The sequence below is a fragment of the Delphinapterus leucas genome, unplaced genomic scaffold (genome assembly GCF_059928025.1).
Source record: "Delphinapterus leucas isolate spDelLeu-1000000601 "Yukka" unplaced genomic scaffold, BTC_Dleu_Yukka2 spDelLeu_asBTCV2_sq25, whole genome shotgun sequence".
Lineage (NCBI taxonomy): Eukaryota > Metazoa > Chordata > Mammalia > Artiodactyla > Monodontidae > Delphinapterus > Delphinapterus leucas.
Window position 1 is genome coordinate 3,587,999 of NW_028322234.1, and position 24,731 is coordinate 3,612,729.

Sequence of the window (24,731 nt, forward strand, 5' to 3'; positions counted from 1 at the left end):
CTATTGATTCCTTCTAGTGTAGTTTGCATTTCAGTTATTGTATTGTTCATCTCTGTTTGTTTGTTCTTTAATTCTTTTAGGTTTTTGTTAAACATTTCTTGCATCTTCTCAATCTTTGCCTCCATTTTTTTTCCAAGGTCCTGGATCATCTTCACTATCATTATTCTGAATTCTTTTTGTGGAAGGTTGCCTATCTCTACTTCATTTAGTTTTTTTTTCTGGGGTTTTAACTTGTTCCTTCATCTGGTACATAGCCCTCTGCCTTTTCATCTTGTCTCTCTTTCTGTGAATGTGGTTTTTTTCCCATAGGCTGCAGGATTGTAGTTCTTGCTTCTGCTGTGTGCCCTCTGGTGGGTGAGGCTATCTGAGTGGCTTGTGCTAGTTTCCTGATGGGAGGGACTGGTGGTGGGTAGAGCTGGCTGTTGCTCTGGTGGGCAGAGCTCAGTAAAACTTTAATCTGCTTTTCTGCTGATGGGTGTGGCTGGGTTCCCTCCCTGTTGGTTGTTTGGCCTGAGGCAACCCAACACTGGAGCCCACCTGGACTCTTTGGTGGGGCTAATGGCGGACTCTGGGAGGGCTCACGCCAAGGAGTACTTCTGCTGCCAGTGTCCTTCTCCTCACGGTGAGCCGCAGCCACCCCATGCCTCTGCAGGAGAGCCCCCAACACTAGCAGGTAGGTCTGGTTCAGTCTCCTCTGGGGTCACTGCTCCTTCCCCTGGGTCCCGATGTGCACACTACTTTGTGTGTGCCCTCCAAGAGTGGAGCCTCTGTTTCCCCCAGTCCTGTCGAAGTCCTCTAATCAAATCCCGCTAGCCTTCAAAATCTGATTCTCTAGGAATTTCTCCTCCCATTGCTGGACCCCCAGGTTGGGAAGCCTGACATGGGGCTCAGAACCTTCACTCCATTGGGTGGACTTTTGTGGTATAGTTCTCCAGTTTGTGAGTCATCCACCCATCAGTTATGGGATTTGATTTTATTGTGATTGCACCCCTCCTACCATCTCATTGTGGTTTCTCCTTTATCTGTGGTAGTGGCGTATCCTTTTTGGTCAGTTCCAGTGTCTTCCTGTCGACGATTGTTCAGCAATTAGTTGTGATTCTGGTGTTCTGGCAAGAGGGAGTCCTGATCCCTTACTTGAAACACCTATCTTTCCAAAGATTATGACAAGAAGAAGGTTCAAATAAATAATAACGTTTCTTCACTTTAATGATAACTTAGAAACTCCACTTCCTTTTGCACCACCCTGGTCTCGCAGCTCCCGCCCCTGCTCCTCGGACCAGGTCCCCTATTTATTTTTTTAATACATCTTATTTGGAGTATAATTGCTTTACAATGCTATGTTAGTTTCTGTTGTACAACAAAGTGAATCAGCCATATGCATACATATATCCCCACATCCCCTCCCTCTTGAGTCTCCCTCCCACCCTCCCTGTCCCACCCCTCTAGGTCTTCGAAAAGCACCGAGCTGATCTCCCTGTGCTATGTGGCTGCTTCCCACTAGCTATCTATTTTACATTTGGTAGTGTATATATGTCCATGCCACTCTCTCACTTCATCTCAGCTTACCCTTCTCCCTCCCCATGTCCTCAAGTCCATTCACTATGTCTGCATTTTTACTCCTGCCCAGCCACTAGGTTCATCAGTACCATTTTTTTTTTTTAGATTCCATATATATGTGTTAGCATACGATCTTTGTTTTTCTCTTTCTGACTTACTTCACTGTGTATGACAGACTCTAGGTCTATCCTCCTCAATACAAATAACTCAATTTCATTTCTTTTCATGGCTGAGTAATATTCCATTGAATATATGTGCCACATCTTCTTTATCCATTCATCTGTCAGTGGACATTTAGGTTGCTTACATGTCCTGGCTATTATAAATAGTGCTGCAATGAATATTGTGGTACATATCTCCTTTTGAATTATGGTTTTCTCAGGGTATATGCCCAATAGTGGGATTGCTGGGTCATATGGTAGTTCTAATTTTAGTTTTTTAAGGAAACTCCATACTCTTGTCCATAGTGGTTGTATCAATTTACATTCCCACCAACAGTGTAGGAGGGTTCCCTTTGCACCGCACCCTTTCCAGCATTTATTGTTTCTAGATACTTTGATGGTGGCCATTCTGACTGGTGTGAGGTGATACCTCATTGTAGTTTTGATTTGCATTTCTCTAATAATTAGTGATATTGAGCATCTTTTCATGTGCCTCTTGGCTATCTGTATGTCTTCTTTGGTGAAATGTCTATTTAGGTCTTCCACCCATTTTTTAATTGAGTTGTTTGTTTTTCGATATTGATCTCCATGAGCTGTTTGTATATTTTGGAGATTAATCATTTAGATTTATAACTAGAACCAAATATATACTTAAGGACAACTTGTAAATATGAAAAATAATGATTTTGACTATGTATCCTAAATATAGAAATTACCTAATGAATATATTTAAAAGTAATTTTAATCTTCATAGCAGTGATGTGGCCCAGGGTTATTTTTGGCAAGGAGAAAATTAGACAACGAGTTGTATACAAAGAGTATTGAAGAAATTGTGGAATATCAGTTTTTCCTTTAAGATCGGTATACTTTTAATCAGCTTGTGTTAGCATAGGAGAGAGAGAGAGACCCCAAAAGAAGTAAAGAATAATTATCAAAAGTATATATACCTAGTCTTCAAATTTCAGCTGGATTGAGAAAAATTATATTCTTCAAATAATTTCCCAAATGGCAACTCCAAAAGTTTTTGGAAAATCCCAGTGTATTATAGGCACAATTATTTTTCAGAGTAAATTAAATCTAGAAACCTTGGCTTATTAAACCCAGACTTTTCAGATTTTGTAATCTGTTATTTTACTGATTTTTTGGAGCAGGGGAAATAGAAAGACTCTCATACCAAAATTCACCAAAATTTCTTGACCAGCTAAACTGGTATTGAAAGTAAAATCATGCATTTTTAGAAGTATTTTTTTAATCTTTAAAAAACAGTTTCAATGGAACTTCACTATTATTTAAAGAAGAAAAAATCAGTATGATTTTTGGCATTATTTTCAAATTTGGATTTATGAAACTGTTTAGCAATGCTGTGAAACAAATTCTTTTTACTCTATTTTTTTGAAAAATATCTTTTAAATAACGAATCGAAAATTTTTTGGCTGGAATTTGTTGCTATAATTCCATAAAAGGACATCAGTTGATCATGCTTTTCTTCTGAGGTTGGGGAAATTTTACCTCTTCTACTTTATACTCCTGTGATAGAAGCATTTAACATTTAAATGCTCTTTTAACTGATCTGGCATATTACAGGTTACAGGGTATGAGAGGAAAATTAAGTTTACATATATACCATATATAAAGCAGATTTTCATTAATAATACATATTTATTTCAAAAGTAATAGTAATGGTAATAGTAAGTAATAATAAAGAATGGATGATCAGACAAGAGTATGATAACCATGAAGCAATCTCAAAATGATTTTTTGGTAAATAGTATGGTTTGACGTATGAGAAGTGGTATGTGTTGAAGCATGAAATTCTTCAAGCATTCTTTGATGATGATAGCATTCCTTAGGAATTTTTAAAAAATATTTTATGTACACCAAAAATACCAGTTTCATATTTTATCACTGTTAGAAAAAAAGGCTTTCCTGTAGTTTTCCTTTGGGTTGTAATTTTTTCCAGGGGCAGAAACTATGACAGATTATCCATTTCCACAAAAGTGAAGCTAGTCCACCATTCTGTGTTCAATCAAAGGTACAGTTCATCTATAAATTGTTGTCATTGTGTGTTTCATGTAGAGAAAGAAACTAGTATGTCATAAATGCGCTGCAGTTATTTTCCATTTCTTGTTTCAGCAGCAATAAAAGGAGAGAGAGAGTTACACATTTATTTACTTGTCAGACTGGACAAAGTTCTTCAGAAAGAAAAATCGTATGCTACCTTAACCACTTTAGCAATTTTTGCAATCCAAAAGGAAAAAAAAAAGATTGGTTTCTGTTTAACCTGTTTTTTTTTTTATTCTGTGTGTAACACTATTTTTTTTTCCTAGACATTTCTCTCCCTCAAAATTAAGGGGCTATTTTAGAACCATTTTACAGTGTTTCTTGAAAAACTAAAGTTCTCTAGGAGACTGTCTGTTCTGTACTTGAATATGTAAGTACTAACCATGTCTGAAGGTATTGAGATAATAGATACATTCTGTTTACGTGCTTTGTAGTGAGTTATTGTTCTTAAGCCTGTAAGATGCAGCTACAAAGAAGATGTAAATGGAGAATTCACTCAATAAGCCAGAAAGAGTGTTACCAAACTAGAACTTTGGGTCCACTTGCCCACACACAGTAAAGCCAAGCTCTTGTGAAGGAAAGTGCAGTCTTTATTGAAAGGCCAAGTAAGGACCTGAACTCTCCCATGGATTTCAGGGAACGGTTTTTAAAGGCAAGATGAGGGAGATAGTTGCAGGGTGCCTGGTAAGCTCCTGCATAATTCTCTGATTGGTTGATGGTGAGATAACAGGATGGCGACAAGGGATTAACATCATCAGTCCTCAGGCCCCAGCTGGTCTGGGACCTACGTGCTTATAGTCATCATGCAGTTAGCTTCTTCTGTCTAGTGGGGGTTTTAGTATATGCAAAACAACTCAAGAGTATGTGTCAGATGCTGTTATCTATGTCCTTCAGAGAGGAACTAAAGATTCTGTGACTGTAAATTGTTACCATTTCTCCTGGTCCAACTACTATTTTTTGTTACTACGTGTTCACATTCTTTCAATCATTAATTCTTGAGCCAGCCTTTTATGACTCAGTGGAGGCCTGGGGGAATAAATATTTTCTACAAACAAGAGGCAGGCGGAGGACATGTGGCCGGGGTGGGGGTGGTGGGGACGTTTGTCCTGGGAAGGCCCCACAAGGTCCTGCTCAGTTATAAGAAGAGAGAGAATTCTCTTTTTAGACATTTATTAAGTATAACGCTGTGTTCACTTTTTTAAATCTAATAATTGGCATCATTTGGAGAATAATACACTAATTCTAGAGGCAGAACAAAGAAAAGGTACATTGCCTCCCTTTTAAAATATTTACTTCTCTGATTAAGTAAAATCCAAAGAAAAACACAATGTAGATATGGGATACAATATCTTTCATAACCAGCAATGGTGATAAGACTTTCCAAAGAAGGATTCATCTACTTCAGTGAAGCTCCATGAGCCTATGGGGAAGAGCCCTTTTCTGCAACTTGCATTTTTAGATATTTTTAACATCCTATGGAGTGTGGGTTCCTGGTGTTATCATATGTCAGGCCTTATTAATCAGACCATTTTATACAGATTGCCATCTGCAAACACATCTGTAACTGGGTCAACGTTGTTCTGATTAAATTACCATGACTATTTTTCTTTCTTTGTCTTTCCTTTTTAAACACGGGATGTGAAGCCTCAGATTCATACTAACGTAACATTTATCATCCATATGTGCCAATTTTCTTCTTTGAGGCAAAGCATGACAAATCATTTAAGTGTTCACATTAGGAGTGCTAATCCTCTATGTCAGGAGTAGTCAAACTATAATCTGTCAGCCAAATGAAGGCTGCAGTTTATTTTTCTATAACCTGTAGGCTAAGAATTGTTTTTACATTTTTACAAGGTTGTTACCCCCAAAAAAAAAGAATCTGTGATGGCGACCTTGTGCCATGCAAAGCGTAAAATATTTACTATCTGGCCATTTAAGAAAAAAAAATTGGCAGATCCCTGTTATATCTGACGGCATTTATATATGCAAACATACAAAATGTTCCTCTTTTGTTAAATCTCTCATTTTCAGCTCTGACATTTTTTCCTTAGGCTTGCAGCCTATTACCCTTCTCTTGTTTCATATGCCATAAGCACTAGAGAAGAGTGTGTTGTTGCTCATGTGTGTAATCAAATGAATTTAAATACAATTAACAGGGCTTGCCTCGTGGCACAGTGGTTGAGAGTCTGCCTGTTGATGCAGAGGACACGGGTTCGTGCCCCGGTCCGGGAAGATCCCACATGCCACGGAGTGGCTGGGCCCGTGAGCCATGGCCACTGAGCCTGCGCGTCCGGAGCCTGTGCTCCGCAACGGGAGAGGCCACAACAGTGAGAGGCCCACGTACCGCAAAAAAAAATAATAATAATACAATTAACATATGTCCTTTGTTTTTCACCCCTCTAGTGATGTAGTTAATTTAGTAATATTTGATTTATTTCATTCATTTTACCCAGAAAATATTAATAAACTATATATGTGTACAGCAAATAAGATACAACCCCTGACCTCACATGCTTATAGTTTGTGAAGACAGAAAATTAAATAGGCATCACAATCCCTTATCAAAATATTCAGTACTACTATATAACGTAGAGCAGGTCATAGTAGAGAGACAAAATCAAATGGTGAATATTATGGAAGGCATTTGGAGAACTTGAACTCTGCATTCAGAAGGCCTACTTGAAATTGTCCAAATGTAGGAGAAATATAGGGAGAGGAAGTTTATGTAAGGTTCCAGGGTTGTAGAGAAATGGTCCATTCTAGAGTGAAAACGATACAGTGCATGATTGGAAAGCTGGACATTTATAACCAAATTTCTAGCTTCATAGAGCCATAAACAGGGACAATGTGATTGTCCCAATATTTTCAAGAAAAAATAAATAATTTTCTAGTAGTTGTAGCTTCTTATTGACTTAAAAAATAAAGAAAAGAGAAAGATGGTGATAAAACATATATTTTCATGACAGCAAATCCTTAGACCTTTTGAGAAACCCGTTTAACTAGAAAGCAGTTGTTCCATTAGAAAATAAAGCTCACTGGCAGTGTCATTTGGAACGTATAAGCAGTGTCAGTTTTCTTCTCTTAGGGAGTAAATGGTCAGCCATGCAGGTGTTATCAGCAGTAACGAGGCACTTCAGACTAGGGGATGTAGAGACCGAAGAGTGGGGTTTCATTTTATTTTCTCCAGTACATACAATCTTATTAACTTGAAAATTAAAGCTAAATAGTTGGTTTCCCATTGCTTACTCTTAGCTGTGCTGTAGCCACTAGCCAAATATGACTATTAAAATTCAATTAACTTAAATTGATTTGAAAACTCAGTTTCTTAGTCACACCAGCCACACTTCAGATGCTCAACAGCTACATGTGGCTAGTGGCTACTGTATTGGGCAATGGAGATTTGGACATTTCCATCATCATAGAGTGTTATCTTGGAAAGGACTGGCAGTTGCATTAATTACAGTAAAGTCATTTCTGTTAAGTTCTCTAAATAGATGTTATTTGTCATATACCCATTCAGACAAGTTTTTCTTTGTTATTGTACTTAAAGGGTTCAATCTTTGAATTTCAGTTCTTTTTGTCTTAGCTAGATATGAATTCCTTCAAAGTTTTCTTCTTCACATGGGATCCACAACATACAAAGCATTTGCAACCATATTTACTTCTCAATACTTAGATATTAAATGTTTTCATTGGAAGTTAACATAAAGAAAACATATGAAGTTAACATAAAGAAAACATATGAAGTTAACATAAAGAAAAGCGCCTATAGCTCAGTAAATCATCTCAAAGTGAACCCATACATGGACCCTAACTAAAGTCAAGAAACAGAATATCCTTTGCTATAATTGTATTTATTGAGTAATTAATGTTTTTGAAAGAGTAGATTTTTAGGTTCTTTCTGTTTTTTTAATGTGATTAAATTTAAAGCTTCACTGAGTAAATTTTGGTTTATTCAAGAAATAGTTAGACAGTTTTTTAATTATCAGTTTTTCTCTTATTTTCTTCCTTCATGATGCTCATAATGTTGGCCTCCTTTGTTAATTATATTAATTCTCACCTCCTTAGCCATAGTTTAGAGATGTATATGGAGCTGAGGGCAGTGTAGACAAAGGCCAAATAATAAAATATTGAAGTTATCATATTCTACAGTTTAATTCTTTGACTGTTGGTTTTTACTAGCATTCCATATTCTGAAAATCTGAAAAACACATATTCTGAAAAACACATCTAAATGATACAACCACATACTAAGTGAGAATGGCCAGATATATTATTAATTTTTTTAGAGTAACCTTTTCTTTGAAGTATAACAGTCATGCAGAAATGTAATCCAACATCAGAGACGTTGAATGTCATTAAAAATATTCTTCCACAATTTAAAAAGCTGCAAGGTACTCCATCCCACAGATGTACCATGATTTAGCTTTCTAACTCCTGTTGCAGTTTTCTGGCTTTTTACCTAGTCGTCTTACCCCTCTTTCCATAATTCTGCAAAAATGAATTCATCTGTGTTTAATATCTTTGTGCCAATTTCCAATTTTTCCTTAGAATAAAATTCCTAGAGGCGGAATTTCTGAGTCAAAAGGCATGTACATTTTTTGTTTGTTTGTTTGTTTTTTGCGATACACAGGCCTCTCACTGTTGTGGCCTCTCCTGTTGCAGAGCACAGGCTCTGGACGTGCAGGCTCAGCAGCCATGGCTCACGGGCCCAGCCGCTCCGCGGCATGTGGGATCTTCCCGAACCGGGGCACGAACCCGTGTCCCCTGCGTCGGCAGGCGGACTCTCAACCACTGTGCCACCAGGGAAGCCCCCTAATAAACCATATCTAAAATAAAATTTCACTGAATCAGTTTGAGAAGTAGGCCAGTCTTCATTGTAGGTGTTTAACAGCAATGGTAGTTTGATAGTTTGAAGTGAAAATTAATTTCCACAGGTATTCATCACAGTTTTACTTATTATAGATGAAGCATTCTTAATTGAGTATTCATAGACACTTAGGATGAGCTTTAAATTATTTGACTCCCTGAAATAGTATGCAAATCCTGAGGTTGTGTATATATTGGGATGGTCCATACCTTGATCATATAGATTAATCTACTTAATTTCTAAATTTGTTCTTCCTTCTCTATCCCTGTCACCACTTCCCTAATTCAAGGCTTCAGCATGTCTTACACAAATTGGTTTGTTGTACTTGGGTGGGGGAACATGGCTTGTCCCACTAAAGCCATCTTTTATATAACCATTGGAGAGCTCTAGCAGCTATGGAAAATACATGGTAAAGATGAATATAAGCATTAATTTGATTATCTTGTCAATTCCCTGTAGTGGTTCACATCTGAACTATAACTGGTGAACAAGTTTTGCTGTCATCTGCTCCAGGTGGAAAAGTTCATCCTTTGTCTCTCTTTACTTTGAACTCAGTGTTTTCCAGCTCTTTGGCATGTTCTTTCTTATCCCTGTCCCCCTAGATATCTCTATTAATACTATATAATTTGACTAAGGCATTCCCTTCTTTTCTTCAGGAATCCTTCACAGGCTGTTACTTTTCTTCATGCCTCTCTAACTCATACCTGGCACTATCCCTATCATTATAATTACCATAGCATGTGTGTGCAACTTTAGTGTGTGTGTATATCATGTTTCACTTGCCATTGATCTTCTTGAAAGTAGGGCCTATGTTATTAATTTTTATATTCCTGGAGTCAGGCACAAAACCTGGGACATCAAAGGTGCTCAATAAATATATGGCAAATGAGTGAATGAATGAAAATGGATTTTCAGGTCTGCTCATTAATTTAAAATAATTCATTTCAACTAGAACTTGTTTTTATAATATACACACTAAAGACCTGATAATTTTAATTCTAATAATATGACTTCTGAAATTATAATACGTTTAACTTGGTGAACTTTTTATGGTAAGAACATGCAAGTCTCACAGTCATATGTGTCTGGACCCCTTTACACCAGCATTTGAAGAGATCAGAAAGGTCATCATTTCACAACTGAGGAATGGGTGGGGGGTGTTAAATTCGGTGGGTAGGTGTGAAGCAGCATGGTATTATATCACCCCAATTTACCAGTACTGTACACCAGGGTCAAAGACATTGGACCGCTTTGATCCTTACATTTCCCCTCTTTAAAGTGAAATAATGATGACCAGTTCACAGAGAGCTCCTTTCATCGTTTTGGTATATTCCCTACCACACTATCTCCAATGTAGTTTTTTGTTTGAATTAATGGGGAAGAAAAGGAAAGGAAAGGAAGAGAGAGAAAAAAAGGAGAGAATGAGTTAAAACTACAAAACTTATAAAAGTAGTAGAATCTAATATTTATTGTTATCTTTTACTGTTTGTGCTTTTTAAGTGTGGTCTTTGGTGACCACATAGTATTCCTTAACGAGAATGCACCATATGTGTTTAACAGCGTCCCCATTTTGGGACAGTAGGAAAGTTTCCATTTTTAGCCACGTACGTGTAATACGGCCTTGAGGGTGGAGCTTTGCCTGTATGTTTGGAATCACTGCCATACTGTTGGCTCTGAGGGATGGAAGGCTCTCCTGTAGATACTCCAAAACTCTGCACCTGTGTGCCTTGCCGCAGCAGTGTGTCGGTCCCTCTTCACCAGCAACTCTCTGACCATCCATTACAGTTGAGAGTAGCCATCTTTCAAGAGAATGGAAACTGTCTCATCCCCCTTCATACACTACTTGGACCTTCTTCTTGTGCTCATGAGGCACTTTTGAGAACTTGACTCTCTCTTGATCCCTTCAAGGGGATCCAGTATGTGTGGTGGCATTTCTGACCTCTGAGAGGGAAACAGCTGTATTTGAAAATATGAAGTTAGTAGATGAGCAAGATGCTCTTTGGGAAAGAAGAACGAATGTTTTCTTTGAGAAGTTAAGCAGTCACTGTAACGTACAGTAGACGATTCATGTCTCTGTGTAAATTGAATCGTGATTATCTTTCCCATACACTCAAAGCCTTATTTATTTTGAGTACATTATATAGATGCTGCTATCCACAGGATGCAGAGAGGATCCTATGTAATGTGTCAGCCTCGACACTGCAATAGAAAGAACTCATTTGCTTACCATGTTATACGTATTGGTCTGCATTTCCCCAGGCTGTGAATTACTCCCTTCCAGGGAATTTCTGCCTTGGAAGGATCATTAACTCTTTGAGGGTACCAGCAAACCAGGTAGCAGATTCACCTTTTGTGAACTAAAATTCTAAATCCAGAAAAGACGATGAGAGTTCTGAAGTCCATCTCCCTATCTTTGTAAGAGGATCATCTCAGTAAGGAATGATTAAGGTTGTGATTTTTAAGGAGGCATTCCTAGATTCAATTCCTTCCTCCATAAGGTTTAAAATTCCTCTATGCCTCAGTTTTCTCATAGGTAAATAATATCTACCATATAGTTTATTATGAGGATTAAATGATAAATAGAACTTAGATACTAATAAGAACTCAATAGGGAATTCCCTGGCAGTCCAGTGGTTAGGACTCTGTGCTTCTACTGCAAGGGCCACAGGTTCAATCCCTGGTCTGGGAACTAAGATCCCGCATGCTGTGTGGTGTGGCCAAAAAAAACCAAAAAAACAAAAAAACCCCACAAACTCAATAAAAGCTAGCTATCATATTATTAGTCTTATTATTATTGTCATTATTAATTTGATGAGCTTCAGAAAAAATTGTGCACCTTTCTTCATGCCGTTGAGACCTGACTGTCCCTTTAAAACCTGCTACTCTGAAATAATAACCAACCCCAAGTAAACCTAGTCAGTGGAGAAGAATTACAGCCATTTTCTTTCCTTTTTTTTTTTTTAACTTTAAAAAAAGAGCATTACAGATAACCCCAGTTATACAGATTTTTTCTTGTGTCATTCCATTTAAGCTCTTAGGAGCACAAAGTTTTAGGTCTCTAGTCTCTTAAAGTAGTAAATTGTTTAAGCAAGAAAATAGCTGCATTGATAGGATCCTGATTAGCTTATTGGCATTTGGCTTTGTGGATGCAAATGCTGAGCGAAGATCTAGGATGCAAAGATTTAGGAAAGCGGTGTTTAAGACCAGCTCTGCCTCTTAGCGTTGCGACTGTGGACTACTCAGTGCCTCTCCTTTGCAGATTCTTATCCAAGTTATGGGACTTGGTAATCTCTGAGATACCTAGAAGAGCTAATATCCTGTGATTGATTCAGAAAGGAATCATGCTTTAAAGAATGGGGAATGAATTCTGCTCCCAGTTCCTCAGGTAAACTATTACTATGGTATAATAAATTGTTGGGAAAATTATTCTAATTTTCCTTGCCGTTGGATAGATACAGCCATTGAAGCATTTCAGGTGAGAATAGCTTGTCTGGACAGCACCACAAAACCACTGCTGGGCTGGATTAAGTTCCTGACATAACAAGCTGATATAAAAGGTTATCAGAAGTGAGTTAGCCACACAGAGAATTGGCAGGTGTAGCCACTATCAGCAAAGCTTTGTTTGTCAACAGTGTTCCTAAAGGAATCACCTTCTCAGCAATGCCACTGTCCCTGCAAAGTCATTCTCTCTGTAGCTTTGAGAAACTCGCTTCTTGGTACAGCCAAACCCTTTTCTATTCAATGTGTCTGCCATCTTTTGAGAAGAGCTTCCACCGTAATGTGTCATGTTCATTTCTGTGACTTCATAGTATTTGGCACTTTCTGGGTCTTGAAACAAACACAGTGTCAGCAAACTCATTTCTTCATCCAGGAGGAAAGGGCCAAGTTGTTGTTGCCCAGTTGTTGCTGGTGGACAGAGACTCTGTTTCCAGGTTTTCAGGGTCCTGGTATACCTGTGTTTACCTTGGAAACTAAGACATGCTGGGGTTTTTTGTTTTTATTTTTGTTTTTTAATCAGGGGTATAGTTGCTTTACAATGCTGTGCTACCTCCTGCGGCACAGTGAAGTGGACCCGCCATATGTATACACATATTCCCCTCCCTTTTGGATTTCCCTCCCATCCAGGTCACCACAGAGCACCAAGTAGAGTTCCCCTTGCTATACAGCACATCCTCACTAGTTTTCTATTTCATGCTGGCTTTATCTCAGAAATCACTCTTATCCCTGCACCTCTTGGTTCACCTGTGAGTGAAGACTAGAAACTTCTCTTTTTATCTGACCTCTTGTTTAAAGAAGAAGAGTATTTTGATGTTCTGTTGACACACTGATTACGGTGGAGTAGTGTCTGCCTCAGCAATTAGGGTTTAGTCAGCACTTAGGGCAGAAACCATGTATAGTAAAAAAATGCCTTTAGAAATCCGTTAAGTTTGACATAAAGTGCAGCGTAAGTAGATTTGTGTACAATTCTATGAAGTAAAATACGTATATGAAAAATGCATATCTTCAAACTAGAACCACACTGCACACACTGCAAGCTGATTACTCTGAGAGAGGTTCCAGGGACCGACATACCTTGTAGGCACAGTTAATTTGTGTCTCCCTGTTCACTACCCTCCTGGTTATATTTAGTGCATGGAAGGGCAGGCAGACTCACTCAGGCTACTTAAATTCTTGTTTCTCTCCTTCTCTCTTTATCTCCCTAGATGTGTACAATTAGAATATTATAAGCTAAATACCCAAATGATGTGGCTCCTCTATAGCTAGGGTTAGCTCTGTATTCATAGAGGGGAAAGATGATTTAAAAGATGTTTCAGTAATAGGCTGCTGCAGAGAATCAGTTTAAATTACTTTTTTTTTTTTTTGCGGTACTAGGGCCTCTCACTGTTGTGGCCTCTCCCGTTGTGGAGCACAGGCTCCGGATGCGCAAGCTCAGCGGCCATGGCTCACGGGCCCAGCCGCTCCGCGGCATGTGGGATCTTCCCGGACCAGGGCATGAACTCGTGTCCCCTGCATCAGCAGGCGGACTCTCAACCACTGAGCCACCAAGGAAGCCCTAAATTACGTTTTGATGCAGCAAAGAGCACTTATTGAGCACCTATGTTACAGACTCAGTGTTTTGTGTGCTCCCTCGAAATGCATATATTGAAACCCTAACCCCCAGTGTGATGGTTGGAGGGCCTTTGGGATGTAGTTAGGTTTAGGGTGATGCCCTCATGATGAGATTCGTGTCCTCATAAGAAGAAGAGACAGGAGAGTCAACTCCCTCCCCACAAGCACACATGGAGGAAAGGCTACCCACAAGCTGGAAGGAGGCCCTCTGTAGCCAGGAATCAGCTCTCACCAGACACTGAATCTGTTGGCACTTTGATCTTGGACTTCCCAGCCTTCAGAACTGTGAGAAATAAATGTCTGTTGTTTAAGACACCTGGCCTGTGGCATTTTGTTATGGCAGGCTGAGCTGACTAAAACAACTTACTGTCCTCTTGATCTAGATTTTTTAAGCCAGGGAAAGAATGCTGTTGCCTGCATGTGAATGTAAACGTGATACATAATAGAGATGACATTACAGATCACTGAAGAAAAAAATGGACTGGTAAATAACTAACCTGGAAGTACTATGTTATCCATATAGAAAAAAAAATCTATACCATTCAAATATAAAAAAAATCTGTTGCATTTAGGTTAAATACCTAATTATGTAAATAAAATATTAAAATTTTAAAAATAAAATGTAAGATGATTTCTTATAAACTTAAAATAAGAATGAGGTTGTTTAATGAAATATAAAATTCAAACCTTGAATAAAAGAGTTGACACATTGATCCACATAAAAATATCCTGTTCAATAAAAATCACTATAAACAGCCAAGTCACAAACTGGGAGTAGATGTTTGCAACACATGTAAACAATGTAGGATCAATATTTCATATTTATAAAGAATTTCTATAAATTAGCAGGACAGTAACTAATAGGAAAATGGACAAATGAGGATCGAAGCAGGCAATTTCTAGAAGGGACCATACTGGACTGATGGACAAAGAATTGATAAGATGTTCAACTTCACTAGAAATTGGTGAAATATATGAGAAACAAGGAGATCCAGGAAATCGGTAAAATATTTCAAATTCTTACAATACCAAATGTTGGTAAGGGTGTTTAGAAAGGGACATTTTTAGACCCTGTTGTCTTTTGCATAGCTTGATAAGCCTAATTTGCAGAACAATTGTGTAGTATCTAGTAAGTAAAATTGTACCCATTTTTAACCTAGCAGTTCTGTTACTAGCTGTGATTTTAGAAAAACTCCCTAGTATGTGAGCAGGGAAACATATACAGACTTAATTATGGAATCATTTGCATTAAAACATTAAATACAGTACATAATGTTTATTACAAGGTCTTTTACTTGTTTTTTCATGTATTTATTTATTCAGTTTACATGGTCTATACATAAAATCACTTTAAAACCTCTAAATTATCTCATGTCCATTAAATGGAAACAGTAATGCTAGGCCTGTTTAAATTACAAGAAAAAAATCACTCTATACCAACAAAGTGTTTTAAAAAACCAAGGTCAAAGAAGTAGTCTTGGGAGAGAGGCATTCCTGAGCTGGTGGCTGGATCCCAGGAGCTGCTGGGCGAAAGAAAGAAAAAGATGCTTTCAGACAGGAGTGGTTTGATTAGAGCCCAGTGACACAGCTAAAGGGAATTAATCATAATTACATGTCTCAACATAGTAAACCTCAAATGCAGTGTCAAGAGACAAAAAAAAAAGCATATGCCATGGCAAAAAGACAAAAAGACTAACAGCATTTATCGGGTGTTATTCTATGTTGAGCATATTGTAAATACAGTTTATATAAAGTTTAAAGTAACAGGGAAAATATTGCAAATATTGTTTAGGGAGAAATATTTTGTAAAAGAATAATATGGACAGTAATGATAATCACCAAAGTCATTCGAGGGAGTGCCTGGGAAAGGGCTGGTGGGGGAGGATGTGGGAGATTGAGCAGCAGTTCACAGAAAGCTTTAGCTATATCTCTATATCTGTGAAGACCTAGTCCATTAAAAACAAAAAGTTTTGAGACAAATTTGGCAAACTGAATCTGTGGTGTGGTGAATATATGAATATACATTACTTTTTCCCCTAGGTAAGTTTTAGTCTATTTGAAATATTCTAAATGTTTAGAAATTTTAAAATTGCCCTTGCAGTTATTTTTGCAATGTGTTTAACTTAGCAACTTTGTGAAATGTATGGCGACACAGGGTAAATTGCCCTATACTTAATATCTCCAGTGGTAACAAGGCATGATTTAGAAATTTCACCCAGAATTCACCTCTGTAAACTCTGCAGTAACGAAGTAGTTAAGTTCAGGACTTCTATATTGATCAGGATTGCTTTGAATATAATTCAAAGATTAGTGCTAGAGGAATACACACCTGTGGGAAGGCAGAGTGAACTAAGAGGACTCAGATCATCTATGGATTCACTGCATATTTACATTTTTATATGTTTACAGTGGAAAAAAGTTAAGTTGCACAATGAAAGCATTAAGAAATATGCTTAAAACTTCTTGCTCAACAAAAAATGCTATAAACAAATTTAGTCAACTCACACACTGATTTTAAAATCATTAAATCTGAAGACATTGCCTCCATTTTCTTGAGTTTAGTTAGGACGCTTCTGGCTGCTTAATATGAATTTTCAGATTTAAATTGGAGTAAAGAGAATGAATGAAGAATATGTATAAAAATTTATAGGTATCTTTAAAATTTTTTCTATTAGTTTTCTTTGGTTACATTTAGATATCATGCCAAAAAAAAAGCAAGTACTAAGAATGGAAAACAAAGATTTTTCAGCTGAGAGGATTTATGACTTTATTATCAAATATGTAGTCAGTCATTCAAGCAACAGTTAGTTATTGAGTATCTGCTCTGTGCCAGGTACAGTTCGAAGTGCTGAGGAAGGAGCAGAGAACAAAGTAAATGAGAAACCCCTGCCCTCATTTTATTTATGCTCGAAGGAGGAAGGGGTAGAACTTACTTTCTCATCGTCTAGTGCCCATATACAAGGAAAGCTACTAAATGGTAATTGAGAATCTTTGTGGTTTTGGGAAGGAAAGGGGTGGGGGGAGTGCACTGAATGGGATTTCTTGGATAACCGTAATTACAGAAGGAAAACACGCACTGGCTTCTCCTATTATATAAATGAGAACGTTTATAGTAATTTTCTGAGAATGGCATTCTCAAATGTTTTAAGTGCAGAAGAAGAATAAATGGTCGAGTCTGCTTTTCAGCTCTGCTATGATTGCCTGTTTTACTCTTTTTCCTTCCCAACTCTACTGAGCTTATTACTTAATTGATGGGTTTTTCGTTTTCTTTTTTTTCCCCTGAAGAGTAAATCATTGTCTTTATTCAGTAAGGAGTTCAAGTGAAATGTAAAGTCCTCTTTTATTCAACTAACTCTTTACTTTCTTGTTAAGACCTCCTGTGTGTGTCAGGCACAGTCCCAGGCTCTGTGTGTTCAGAAATGCACAGCTCCTCCTCCAGGGGGTCTGTGGTCTAACAGGCCAAATGCCAGTGCCAGTTGTCGTGCAGCATGGCAGGTGATCTTAAGGAGGGATAGACATAGTTCTGAGTGAGCAGTCCTGCCTGAGGTTCAGAAGCTGTGTAGCTGGAAGATTTTTTTCATTGTTGGGGCTTCAAAAATGAGTGATGGTTTGCCAGATGTGAAGTGTGAGGTGGACTTCCCAGCAACCTCACAACCCCATGACTCCCGTCAGTCACTCAGTGCATCCATTGCCTCAACGTGCCGTAGCTTCTGTATGTCATTCATTCGGTCATTCATTTATCCGTTGATTTATGCCATCAAATTTAGTATATGTATTATACTCCTTTTGTGGGCCATTTGCTAAGCAGTAGTGAAATGTGTAAGAAAGATGCTGCATTTACCTTCATTTTATATGTCAACACCAATGGCTAGAGTTATTGGCACGTAGGCATTCTAATCCAAAGATTTTTCAATTCAAACTATTGGGTTGGCCAGAAAGTTCCTTTGGGTTTTTTGTAACATCCACGGAAAAACCCGAAGGAACTTTTGGCCAACCCAGTGTGTGAGTTATTATAGTCAGATGGGTAACATGACTTGGTTTTGAATAGAAGTACTTAGTTATATTCTACAGTGGACAAGAGCATTTAGAGGTTATATAATGCATCTGATCATAGTATCGAACCTGATCAGAAAAACAAAGAAAACAGAATTCTTCTGGAGCTTGCTTTATATACTTGTTTCCACACAATCCAAATAATTCCCATTCACTACAATTCTGGGAGAACATAAGAGCACACAGCAATTTTAGGTAGGTTATCTTGTCGGTTCTGACAGCGTCCCTATGGATCATGAATATAGACTCCATGACTTTTCCAGAAACATAGGAATAGTATGTGGTAGAACTCTAACTTGATTGTAGTGTTCACTTCACCATGCCCATGAGAGAACTCTGAAATTCCTAGATGCCTCTCATACTTCTTTTTCTTCTGATATATGTTTTTATAGTTTTAAAGTAACGTTTTTTTCCTTACATAGCTTTCCTTTAACAAGAAGGCAAATATTTTCTTTTTTTTTTAAGTAAAATAAGTAAAACAGTGGGGTAATGTAGCTACCAATATAAAAATGTTTACATTTCTAAAATATGGTAGATTTAGGGAACTGTGAACATAGCCATTTGTGTGTGTGTGTGTGTGTGTTTGTGTGTATAGAAATATAGCTTTAATAAATTAGATTTCGTCACAAATGCAAAATTATATTTTTTAACATATTGATATTTCACTTCATCATATGATATAACCACGTGCTGAAAATGAAGATGAATTTGGAATTTCAAAGACACACGCAAAAGTATAATCCATCAATGGTCCTCATTCTTCTTGGTGAATCCTTCCCTTTTAGGATATTTCCTTTCACTGAAATGACTGGACATAAGGCATGTCAATGCAAAACATAAGTGAAGAATTTAGAGAAGCTAAATTTTACCAGGGGAATAGATGGGAAGTAGAGATTAAGGAAGCAGGGAGCCATTGAAAAATGTTGGGTGGAATGTAGCTTAAGGGAGATGGGCTTTCAAGAGAGCTCTGAAGTCAGACGAGTGGAAACAAGAAAGTGATAGAGAGCTATAAGGAAGGGTCAGCAACTGTTTAGTAACTGTGCGCCTCTGCAAGACCCCAGTGCCTGGTGTTGTGGACTCAGTGGAGTTCTCAAGATTCTTGAGGTCTGGAAAAACATGTTCTCATCAGATGAGAAGAAAAGATCTAAAAATGATAAAGCAAGTCTGAGAGATGGAGTAGAAATTGAAATTTAGGACTATTGTTGTCAGTGGCACACTATGAGCAACTTTTAAAAGGCTTGTTAGGGTAAAAATGCACTTTTTGGCTTTTTAAGAAAGCATACTATGAAGAAAGAAATAATTGATCATATACTCAGAGCTAAGCATAACTATTGGCTTGCTGTCCCTCCCATAACAACCAAAAATTGAGGGGAAGGGAGAGCAAAGATGCTGATCTTGTGAGCTTCAGATTGCCACAGCAGCCAGCAAACAACGATTGGACCATGGATCAGTATTTCAAGCAAACAGTCTTGACTGTTTTACCAGCATAATCCCAGGATCTTCACTTTAAGCCAATGTTCTTTGCCCTAAGAGAGCGTCACGCAAAGCATTTGTTTCTTTGTGACTGAAGAACAATTAATTTAGTTCAACTCACTTTGTTGAGCATGTACTATGTGAGAAAACCATACCTAGTCCATAAATCGTAGTTCTCCATGACCATAACCACTGGAGGCTGCTGTTTCAACATACCAACAGAGGCAGTGAATCTTTAGAAGCAAAACAATCTAGGCCAAAACAAATTAGTAAAGGATGTCTGAGGGTAAGTGGTTTTTTAAATTGATATAAAATTTATATCCAGTGAAATGCACAGTTGAGTACTCTCTTCTACATGATTTTTTTTCCACCTTGAATTCTGTGAAACCAGTTTGCCCTGGTCTTTCTCCTACACCTTTGGCTATTCCACCCCTCTCTCATCATAGTTACCTATCGCTTCACTAAATGTTGATATTCCAATGTCTGACTCCTTCTCTTCTCAGGTTACGTATTCTCTTTATACTGTGTTGCTTTCAATAACCTCATCGGCATCACATCTACAAATCTAGACCCTATTTCCCATCTGCTCCATTCGTATATATCCAGCAAGCAATGGGACCTCTTTGCTTAGTGGTCCCATAAGAACTTTAAATTTGTCATGTGCAAGAATGAACTTATTGCCTCTCACTACAAACATGCTTTTAATTATGTTTTCATTATTAGCACTAATGAAAACATACTATTCAAAACAATTCAAGCAATCGAGCACTTTTGTGTGATAAGGGATGTGTCAAACATTATAAATCAGGTAACCCTCTTTTGGGAGAACTGATAGTTTAGCCATTTATTCACGCCAAACCTGGCCATCATTCTGGAACTTTCCTCCTTCCTCATTGCACCCACCCAGAATCCCCCCAAAATTTCACCTCCCCCTCATCATCGTGGTCCTTGCTTCTTTCTCTGGAATCTCTCAAATCTGTTTCTTTGTCCTTGTCAAAAATCTTTCTACTTTCTTTCCAGACTTCCACACAGGGAGTATTGTTACAACAGATTCAGACTCTGTTCCTTAGGCATAGAGGTAATGGAGGGATGAATTCTGATTGGAGATTTACTCATCAACCATGTATTGAGTTTCTGTTAGGCATAAAATAAGTCTATTAAAGTAGCAGAACAGAATTAGTCCGAGTGGAGCAAGCGAGCTGAGTGCTTGAGTAGTCGAGTCCCGGAGACCGGTAGCGCTTGCAGCATGGCTGACCAGCTGACTGAAGAGCAGATTGCAGAATTCAAAGAAGCTTTCTCACTATTTGACAAGGATGGTGATGGAACTATAACAACAAAGGAGTTGGGAACTGTAATGAGGTCTGTTGCGCAGAATCCCACAGAAGCAGTTACAGGACATGATTAATGAGGTGGATGCTGATGGTAACGGCACAATTGACTTCCCGGAATTTCTGACAATGATGGCAAGAAAAATGAAGGACACAGACAGTGAAGAAGAACTTAGAGAAGCATTCCTTGTGTTTGATGAGGATGGTAATGGCTATATTAGTGCAGCAGAGCTCCGCCATGTGATGACAAACCTTGGAGAGAAGTTAACAGATGAAGAGGTTGATGAAATGTCAGGGAAGCAGATATTGACGGTGATGGCCAAGTAAACTAAGAAGAGTTTGTACAGATGACAGCAAAGTGAACACATTGTACAGAACGTGTTAAATTTCTTGTACAAAATCGTTTATTTGACTTTTCTTTGTTTGTAACTTATCTGTAAAAGGTTTCCCCCTATTGTCAAAAAATATGCGTGTATAGTAATTAGGACTTCATTCCTCCATGTTTTCTTCCCTTATCTTACTGTCATTGTCCTGAAACCTTATTTTAGAAAAATTGATCAAGTAACATGCTGCATGTGGCTTACTCTGGATATATCTAATAAGCCCTTCTGCACATCTAAACTTAGATGGAGTTGGTCAAATGAGGGAACATCTGGGTTATGCCTTTTTTTTTAAGTAGTTTTCTTTAGGAACTGTCAACATGTTGTTGTTGAAGAGTGGAGTTGTAACTCTGCATGGACTGTGGACAGTCAACAATATGTACTTAAAAGTTGCACTATTGCAAAACGGGTGTTTTATCCAGGTACTCGTACACTATTTTTTTGTACTGCTGGTCCTGTACCGGAAACATTTTCTTTTATTGTTACTTGCTTTTTAAACTTTGTTTTAGCCACTTAAAGAAAATCTGCTTCTGGCACAATTTGCCTCAAATCCATTCCAAGTTGTATATTGCTTTATTATCTTCACGGTGCTATGTCCCTCTCTAAATCATCTAGTTTATTATCTGGTTTCCTACTTTATAGTCTTTCTCCACTCTCGTATGTAAGCTTGCTAAGGACAGGGGTGTGTTCTAACTTGTTCATTACTCCATCCTTATTGTGTAGATACAGTGGTAAACACACAGTAGGTGCTCAGGAAATATTTGTTGCATGTTAACAAGTAATCTTCCCTCCAGCCTTAAATGAGAGTTTTTGACTGGCGCAGCGATTCATATTCACCTCTGCGGATTTGTATAATACCATTATGAAATGTTGCTGGGTGTGTTATCTGCCTCATAGGGATATAAGGATGTTATAAGGATTAAATGAGATAATGTATATGAAAGTTACTTTGTTAGAGAAACAAAAACTTATAATAGTATTTATGATCACTCTCCTGATTTCACAGATGAGCAGATGAGAAACCTGGAGCCCCAGTGGGTACATAATCACCCAAGGGCATAGATATCAGCTCTTACATCTTCTGCCAACCATCACAAAGATGCTTTTACATATTTTTTCCCCTTTATGCTGAATGTCCCTCACTGAAAGGTCATAAGGATGACAAAGATGTTTCTGAAAATTAGAAAGGGAGGAGTAAAGCCACTTTTTGTTGAGAAAGAGCGTGCAGATCAGTAATAACAGCCACAGGGAACATAGGAATGAAAAATTCAGGGTAGAATTTGGCCTACTGGCCCAGATGGGAATAAACTAGTTGCGATGTTTAATGTGAAGCTATAGGAAAGTTAATAGGTTTGTGAACAAATGTTCCAAACTCTCAGCTCAGGGTATGATTTCCCAATTGAAGAAACTTTTCTACCCTGAGGGTAACAAGTTTTACTCAGCTTTTGTGCAAAGAAACTGCCACTATTTCATATTTTCTTTTCTTTTTCTGTTTCCCTAATAAAAGTATTCAGTATTACTTGGTGGAGTTCTGCCCTATTGTTTGATATCATGACACTTTCTTCCAGGCAGTGCGGTGTCCTGTCATTGGGAGCCATTGGTGCTAACCAGAATGGTGTACAGTACCAGGGAGTATGCTAGTATATTGAGTTATATCTCATATTCTTATGTAATTCACAAACCAGCCCTTGAAAAGAACTCAATTTCGGACCTGTGTGATGTCATTTGTGGTATACTTAAGCCACACTTTATTTTTAATTTGATATATGCTCATTAAAAAACATTATCTTACTTGCTTTAGGGTCACACAACTAGTAAGTGAAGGAACCAGTCTTCCAAACTCCATTATTTGCATTTTTAAAAATTGTTTAGCATTTATATGAAGGCAAAAATTAACCTTCCAGCTCTGTTATCAATTTCTGTATCCCAGTGGATATACCAATGTCCTCTGAAGTTGCATAGCTCTGATTTGTCATGAGGTGGCAATGTGACAACACCTTGAATTGGATCTATGATGAATTCCCCCACCTTGGTGAATTTCTGAGGGAGCTGTCCAGAGCTGAGTTTGCTATGGAATGGCCACTGAGTGAGGAGGCATGAGAACAGACTTCTAGGGCTTGAATATTTGATTTTATGCATATCCAGTCTTAGCTTCTAGCTGAAGAATCCTAATGTGGAACCCTAGGAGAATTTGCTTTCTGGATTTCAAATACAAAAGTTCAAAGCGGTCAGGTTCTATTTAAAAAGCCCACATGCAAAAGTAAGTGAAGTACCTTGAAATTGCCAGTGAAGAGGTCATCCTGAAATCTACAGAGTAAAAAAATGAGTTTTAGAGGAGGAAAATATGTTTTCAAATAAGGGAATGTATATTATAGCTTTTCAAATTCCATTCATTCAGAGAAAGTGAATAAACAGTGATAAAAGACCTTGAACAAGACTCTTTTTCATGTCTATTTAAATAAGAACTTTATTCAATTTGTGGTACTATTAAATAGGAATACAATATTAAATAGCTTAAAACTTATAGTGGTATTTCTTATATCCAAATATGTGAAAAGAATTTTATATAATTTATTATGGCTCATTCTGAGGTGGCTCTGAAATTATGAATTGTGAACACTGTCTAATACTTTTCCCTAAAATATTAATAAATTTATACTTATGTATTCTTAAAACTTCAAATATTATATTAAAATAATGTTCATATTATCATTTAAAGATCTAGAATGTAATTTCCCAGTCTTGATTTTAATTCGATTATATGAAAGCTGAAAATATAAGATTGTAACACTTTTTTTTAGATTGTGGTTATTTTTTAAAAAGTCATTCACCTGTTGAATCATTCAGTAGATATATAGTGGCACATTCCAAGCTGTGGTCCCGTGGTTCCAGCCTCCATTAGACTTATAGTCTAGTGCAGGAAAGGTTAAGTAAACTGAAGCTTAAAATGCACGATAATAAGTGCTATGATGGGGTTGGTACAGCGTATTATAATCACACACTGCAGGATCCTCTTATTTGAATTTGGTGGGGGGGCTGGTCAGAGAGAGTTCCCAGGGAAAGTGATATGGAAGGTGATACCTGAAGTATTAGTAGAATTCAGCCAAGCAAAGAGATGGAGAAGAATCTTTCAGTCACAGTGAGCATAATATGTGAAAGTATGGAGACAAAAGAGGATGTGGTGTTCTTCGAAGAGAAGTTAAATTTAACTAAAAGTTAGAATTCTTAAAAGATAAAACAGGGACTGGGAATAATAAATAAGACTGAGGCAGTAAGCTGAGGTTGTACCATGGAAGCATGAACATCCTTCTAAGAGCATTGGGATTCTGTAGTAAGGTTTTAAATAAGGAAGCTGCCTGGTCAGGTTCACATTTTAGAAAAGTCATTTCAGTGTAAAGAAAAGATCACGGTTAGGTGAGAGCCTAAGTCTAGAGGCTGAGGGACTCTTTTGGAATCTGCTACAGTGGTTCCAGATGATACATGATGCTGGCCTCAACTAGAATAGCACTAAGTGTTGATGGAGAGAAGTAGCTGGAATCATCATTTTTTAGAAGATTAAATTGAGAGAGCTTCACAGCTGTTTGGAAGTAGAGGAGGGTGAGAATATGAGGTCAGGGAAGCTAATTAGATTTCTGGAATCTGCAGCAGTGGTGGCTGGTTCCACTTCCAAAGATAGAAAACACAGAAGTTTGCAAGTGAAGGTAGTGAGATCATTTGGGGGCATAGAAAGTTTTATGTT

General features: G+C 37.7%; 1 long non-coding RNA gene and 1 pseudogene across 2 annotated transcripts in view; both read left to right on the plus strand.

The window, feature by feature from the left end:
- The window catches only part of LOC149744039 (uncharacterized), an 80,110-nt gene that overhangs the window by 19,847 nt on the left and 35,532 nt on the right, over window positions 1-24,731 (plus strand). The window lies entirely within an intron of this gene.
- LOC149744040 (calmodulin pseudogene) lies at window positions 19,840-23,404 on the plus strand (annotated as a pseudogene).